Source organism: Diplotaxodon limnothrissa, linkage group LG2, assembly GCF_057381915.1.
Source record: "Diplotaxodon limnothrissa isolate DT_005_m linkage group LG2, D_limnothrissa_male_GT1.1, whole genome shotgun sequence".
In the NCBI taxonomy this organism is placed as follows: Eukaryota; Metazoa; Chordata; class Actinopteri; order Cichliformes; family Cichlidae; genus Diplotaxodon; species Diplotaxodon limnothrissa.
This window is the reverse complement of record NC_140597.1, coordinates 27,219,104-27,226,323: the sequence shown is the minus strand read 5'-3', so window position 1 is coordinate 27,226,323 and position 7,220 is coordinate 27,219,104.

Sequence of the window (7,220 nt, the reverse complement as noted above, 5' to 3'; positions counted from 1 at the left end):
CAACACCCATCGTACATACACTTCTTCAGACACATACATTAAACTGATAACAGCCTGACAGACCTATAAGGTCTCTTTTTGGGAGAGGACATCTCTGTATCCACGTAACATGAACAGAGCTTCTCCAGAGGGCTGTACAACAAAGCAGGGTTTGGGTTAGTGGGTTAACTGCAGCTTTTGAATGAAAGCTCTGAATGGTTTAGGACCAAAATACATCAGTGACCTCCTGACCCAGTATGAACCTTCCACATCCCTCAGGTCATCTGGATCCGGTTTTTTATCAGTTCCCAGAACCAGACACGGAGAAGCTGCATTCAGCTTTTATGCTCCATATATCTGGAACAAACTCCCAGAAAGCCCCAGATCCGCTGAAACACTGTTTATTTAAATCCAGGTTGAAGACTCACCTGTTCTCAGCTGCATTTGAATAAAGCACCAAATCCACACTGTTTTACTTTTAAGCTTAAATTTCAAAACTTACATTTTAACTACTGATTTTATCTATTGTTTCTTTCTTTTTTCCCATTTTAAATCATGCTTTTTATTTGCTTTTGTTTTTTAGTGTCTCTGTAACGCACTTTGAATGACCTCGCTGGTGAATTGTGCTATATAAATAAACTTGCCTTGCCTTTTTCTGTATTGTAAAGGTAGCTCACTTTTTACTGGGGTGCATCCCCGCTAGGGTTTGCAGCATGGGTAACAGCGCTCTTATGCTCAGAAGCACTTTTTTCTTATGAAAAGAGTACCACCATTTGTCCCGCAGACCTCAGCACGGAGCATGGCGAGTAAGTGGTTTTCTAGGTTTCTGAGACTTTCTAAACCCTCTGGCACTCCGTGGGAGATATAGATTCTCAGCAGAGATAACTTTACTTCTTGCTTCATTTTCCCCCCCAGCTGCTAGCTAGGAATTTAATCTTTTTTCATTACTAATTGTTACCCACTTGTTGGTCATATATAAGATTTGTCAGTTCAACACAGCCAGTGTTGCATCTAAAAGGGTAATAACTCTAGTCATTAAAGTCATTATAGCTATTATAGCCCACGGGTGGGCCCTGGAAGGTTAAAGAGTAGCACGGAAGTTATGGGGTTAAACTATCAAAATAACTTTTAAGTAGCTGGTACAGTTATTCTGCTGAGCACTGGGAAAAATGGAAACTTTATTCTGTTTTTGGCTTCTTTTTGTTTTCTCTATAAATCTAGCTTTTTATGTTAAAGTTAAAAAAGTTTAAAAAAAACTGTATTACTAAGTATACGTTTGACTTTTTTTTGCTGCTTTCTTTTTTAGAACTATAGGAGAATAAAAGCGGTAGCTATTAAAACCAGCAGCAGTACCACTCATTGCCTTCAGGTGGCACAATAGTTTTAAAAACTATTAGCTTTACCTGTAGGTGGCACACTGTAGCTTTTAGTAGCTGGTCACTGCTCAGATCCATGAGAAGCTTGAAATCTAAAAAAAGTTTTTGTCTGAATTCATAAACATATGTAATGATAACCTGTTGCTGAATACTGCAGTTGGATCTTATTTACATAAAACTACAGGGCAGTTAAATCTGATTAGACACTCTTGTTGTTTGTGTTTAGGCTTGCAAAAAGTTGTGCTGAGTTATTTCATAAAGTGCAGTGCAGTAAGATTTCCCTCACTGCAGCCTGACTCACACCATAGCCCCCTAAAAAACATCATCAACAACAACAACATACATTTGTGTTCAGGTTGTCTAAATATGCAGTTAAGCAGCTAAATTGGATGCACACAGTTAGTAATTAGCTAATTAAATGGCACGGTGGGGCCTCTGTTTACCATCTTAAAGAAGCCGAATGGCCCCGATGTGACACTCAAGAACAAAAGCATCTTGTTCCTGAAGGCGTGACACCCTATAGCCCAGCCTGGATTTCTTCTATCTGAAATTGGATGAGTCAAAAACTCATGAGCAGCAACTAAGCTCCTAGCACAGACGAATGAAAAACACAGAGGTTTCACAGTCTTGGCCTAGCACAGCATTTCCTTCCTATGGTTCACATGGGAATGAAAGGCATAACTTTCCAGTGAAAGGTGTAAAAGTTTAAGCCCCCTGCATCCACTCTGATTGATCTGAACAAGCATCGAGGAACAACAATATCATTACGAGGCAGTGGGAAACCTCCTTGCGGTTCTCCACAAGGGGAGGGATCATGTCAGCCTGCAGAAAGAGATGATATTGCCTCTGGCATGGACAGAACTTGATTTCATTGATGTGTTCTATAGAAAAAAGCTTTCCCCACCAAACTGTCAAAGGCGCCCATTAAATAGCCGGTGACGTCAAATGTGCGTAAGCTAACTTAGAGAAACAGACATCACATGACAGCACTCTCGCTTTTTCATGTGGTATCTTCATGGAGGGGGGACAAGGGAGTCATTGACACATACTGCAGTTAAATAAAAAATCTTTGAAGTTTTCAAGTAAAAGCTTTTATTTTTTTTCTTTTGGGATTAAATGAAACATGCTGCTTTTGATTTGTTTTCTTATCTAGTGCGTGTGAGGAAAATGAACATCATTATTTTATCTTTTATCCTATAATCAGAAACTCCGCATTATTATACAGCAATGGCCTCCACTTAGTCGAGACAAACACAGACATCAAATGATGTCATGATGTCTGCCCTTTGTTGTGATCTAACAGATCTGATTGGTTGTAATTGAATGAGTATGTTTCTCTTATTACCACACAAACTGAGATTGAAGCAGGGGCCAGTTGAAGTAACGGCAAGAGGGATTACAATGGCCCAAGCAGCAAAATCGCAGAATTGCTCTTTAGCTGCTGCCTCCTCAGTCTGAGGAATGTGCCGTAGGGTTAAGTTGAAGGAGAGAGCTTCTCAGGCCAACCATAAGTCACCCAAGTGGCTCTACTTTAAAGGCAGAATCCCACAAGAGCTAATTGCATGTCACCCATTTTTAGCCAGAATATTTATCTGAGCTATATATATTGATAGTGCTTCAAGGTGCTCGAAAAGAAGAGCAGGATGTGCGTGTGTGTCTATGAAAAAGACCACTTGTGCCGATGTATTTTTACCACTGCCAGCATTCAGCTCCTTTAATGAAGCAATAGTATTAATACTGTGCTGTAGAAATGCTCTGTTAAAAGCAAATGTTCTGCATTTACTTTACAAAAATGAACTCAAAATACTAAAATTAAAAATAGTAAATACATAAACTAGCATTAGTGGGTACAGTATGTTGAAAAAAGCAATACAGTTACCCGCTGTTAATTGTTAACATTATCAAAATTATATATATATATTAAAGTTATTAAATAAATAAGAGGAAAAAGAGAAATATCATTTTGTGAAGCTGCAGCCAGGAAATACTTTCAAACAGAGTGACTTAAATTGATTAACAAAATAGTCTGCAATTAATCTTCTGCCAGTCAGCTTAATTGATTTTTAAACTGTTTGTTAAAAACAAAACATGTCTTTTTAAGATCTTCTTTTGTGTACAAAAATATACAAATTGTTAACTGAAGTTGTATCTTACTAACATTATTACTGTTAAACTGTTTTTTGTTTTTATTAAAGCAAGAAAATGGCATTATGGTTATTGTCAGCCTTTAAAATCTCCAAGTCTAACCATATCCCAAAATGATCTATTGGATTGGGATCTGGTGAATGTAGAGGCCATTTGAGTACAGTGAACTCACTGTCATGTCCATGAAAGCAGTTTGAGATGATTTAAGATTTGTGACATAGTGAGTTATCCTCTTGGAAGCAGCCATCAGAAGATGGGTAAACTGCGGGCTGAAAGACATGGATATCGTAACCAACAATACTTAGGCAGGCTGCGGAGTGTAAACATGCTCAGTTGATTCTAAGCGACTCAAAGTGTGCTAATAAAATACCCACCATAAATTTATACAACAACGGGGTGGATCCAGGCTTTCAGGTTGTTTACACTAAATTCTGACCTACCATCTGAACGTTGCAGCAAAAATCGAGACTCATCAGACCAGGCAACGTTTTTCAAACTAAAGGTTGTCTGATTTGTGGGAGGCTGTGTGGACTGGAGACTCTTTTTTTCCTGTTCTTAGCTGAGAGGAGTGGCACTCAGTTTGGTCTTCTGCTGCTGCAGCCCATCTGATAGAAGATTCGATGTGTTGTGTATTCAGATATGCTCTTCTGCATACCTTGCTTACAGCGAGTGGTTATTTAAGTTACCGTTGCCTGCCTATCAACTCAAAGAATCCCTGATGTCACCAAGGCATTTTTGCCCAGATAATTGCCATTCACTGGACACTTTCTCTTTTTCATAGCATCCTCTTTGAACCATACAGATGGCTGTTTGGAAAATCCCAGCAGCAGATCAGCAGCTTACGAAATACTCTGACCAGCCCATCTGACACCAACAGCCACATGTTCCTCAAGCACCTTTCTTCCTCATTTTCATGCTAAGTCCAAACGTTAGCAGCTCTTCTTGACCATGTCTTCATGCTTAGATGCGTCTTGTGATTGTGAAACAGTTGAACAGGTGTACCTAATAAAGTGGCTGGTAAGTGTCTTTATGAAATACCTCTGTATTTTGAATATACCACACAGTACTGCTTACCTAGTAGACATTAGCATGCTAGCACTGTTTAGCATGCTAACATTAGCATTTTGTTCAAACTGTGCCTTCTGTCCTGGCAGGCTCTCAGACTTTGTTTTAGGACAACACATTGATGTCATCAGTGAGCTCATCTAACTCAGAAAAAGCAAGTACCACACCAAAAAGTCTATCTGTTGGTTTCAAAATAACTAAAGGAACCAGCCTTAGCAAAGAGGCTGATGTATCAAACTGGCATTCAGTACTTTGTCTGTGAAGGTTCTCAGTCATCCAGGTCATCGTAGTCAAAGGAGCTTGCAAAGAAAAACGTCTGGACTTCTTTAAGTTGCTTTAAGATGTTTCACCTCTCATCCGAGAAGCTTCTTCAGTTCTAAGGTCAAATGGTGGGGAGTCCCAGATTTAAACCTAGTGGGAGTATCCCCCCGCAGAGGGACAAAAGGACCCCCTGATGATCCTCTAATCCCCTGAGCCAAGGTGTGAAACTGGGTGTGGGTCCCAATCAGCCAGAGTTTCGGGTGAGTTCATTGTGAAACCTGGCCCCACCTTATCATGCGAATTCCTGAGGTCAGATGGCCCAGGATGTGAGTGGGCGTTAAGGCGTCTGGGGAGGGATCTCAAAACTGGATTATAGATGGCAGACAGTTGGAGTCGTAAACCACCGCCTCTGTTCAAAGATGGTCGCTCACAGTGGACATAGATGGCTTCTTTCACTCCTCTTTCAAACCATCTGTCCTCTCTGTCCAAAATGTGAACATTGGCATCCTCGAAAGAGTGTCCTTTGTCCTTAAGATGCAGATGGACTGCTGAGTCTTATCCTGTGGAGGTGGCTCTTCTGTGTTGTGCCATGCGCTTGTGAAGTGGCTGTTTGGTCTCTCCAATGTAGAGGTCTGGGCATTCCTCGCTACACTGTACAGCATACACCACATTGTTAAGTCTGTGTTTTGGAGTTTTGTCTTTCGGGTGAACCAGTTTTTGTCTGAGCATGTTGCTGGGTCTGAAATGCACCGGGATGTCATGCTTGGAGAAAACTCTCCTGTGTTTCTCTGATACACCGGCTACATAGGGGATGACAATGTTGTTGCATCTGTCCTCCTTATCCTCCCTCACTGGTGTCTGATCTTCTTTTCTGTGCTTCTTTGCTGACTTTAAGAATGCCCATTTAGGATAACCGCATGTTTTAAGTGCTTCCTTTACATGCGTGTGTTCCTTCTTTTTCCCTTCAGGCTTAGAGGGAACATGTTCTGCCTGGTGGTGTAGGGTCCTAATTACTCCAAGTTTGTGTTCCAGAGGGTGATGGGAGTCAAAGGGGAGGTACTGGTCCGTGTGTGTGGGCTTCCGGTAAATTTCGATGTTGAGGTTGCCATTCTCTTCAATGTGCACAGCGCAGTCCAGGAAAGGCAAACAGTTATCCTTTGTGTCTTCCCTGGTGAACTTGATGTTTTTATCCACAGTGTTAATGTGCGCAGTGAAGGATTCCACTTCATGTGTCTTGATTTTGACCCAGGTGTCGTCTACAACACATATCTGTACCAGTGGCTGGGTACTCTTCCTTTGAAAGAGCCAAGAGCCTTCCCTTCCACTTCCTCCATGTAAAGGTTGGCTACAATAGGTGACACGGGGGAGCCCATGGCACAGCCATGTTGTTGTCTGTAGAAGCCTTCGTTGTATTTGAAGTATGTTGTGGTAAGGCAGAGGCCTAACAGTGTGCAAATCTGATCGGGTGTGAAGTTGGTCCTGTTTTCCAAGGAGCTGTCTTCTTGTAGTCGTTTTCTGACAGTCTCCACTGCCTCCGTAGTGGGTATGCAAGTGAAGAGAGAGACTACATCAAAGGACACCATGGTTTCATCTGGATCCAGGGTAAGTTTCTGGACCTTGTCAGTGAAGTCGGTGGAGTTCTTGATGTGGTGTGGGGTCTTCCCCACGAGAGGAGCAAGGATGGTAGCAAGGTGTTTTGCAATATAAGTGGCTGAGTTTATGCTACTGACTATGGGTCTGAGTGGGACAGTTTACTTAGTACTTTTTAGTACTTTACACTTTATTCAATGTTAAAATGCAATTCTGTTTCTGCTTTTCATTCTGGTGCCGATTAAATTTTAATGTCACAGTGTTAGTTGCTCTCTGATCACTGTGTGCCAAGTATCCAAGTATCATCAGAGGAAAGGTTTAATCGCTGTATGCCAAGTAGCATAATCTATGCTGGTGAACATCTGCAGTCTTTTTCCAGCTTTCTTCTATGCTAAGCCCATTACTCTCCTCAAAATACAAATTGAGATGTTTCCCTTGAGTGTTCAAAAGTCATATTTACCATTTTTTGCACTGTAAAAATAAAACTTTCTAAATGCTTTGAATTATGTTAATTAACAATTTAATTTCCAGGATATTAATAATGTTAAGCTCCACCATGAACACATCAGCCAGTGGCACTTTCAATGCAGCTAAAAGTACAGCGAAAAGACTTCCTTACACACTTTATGCACTTCACGTTTAAGCTTTTTTTGGCATGAAATACAGAATCCCATCTTTGCAGCAGTGCAGTCATAATCACGTCATTTCTCCACATATCATCAAGGCTAGCTTATATAATGCACACATCTGCCAACAAGTGCCACTTAATCATATTAGTGAGAAAGCGAGGGTTGTGTGTGTCTG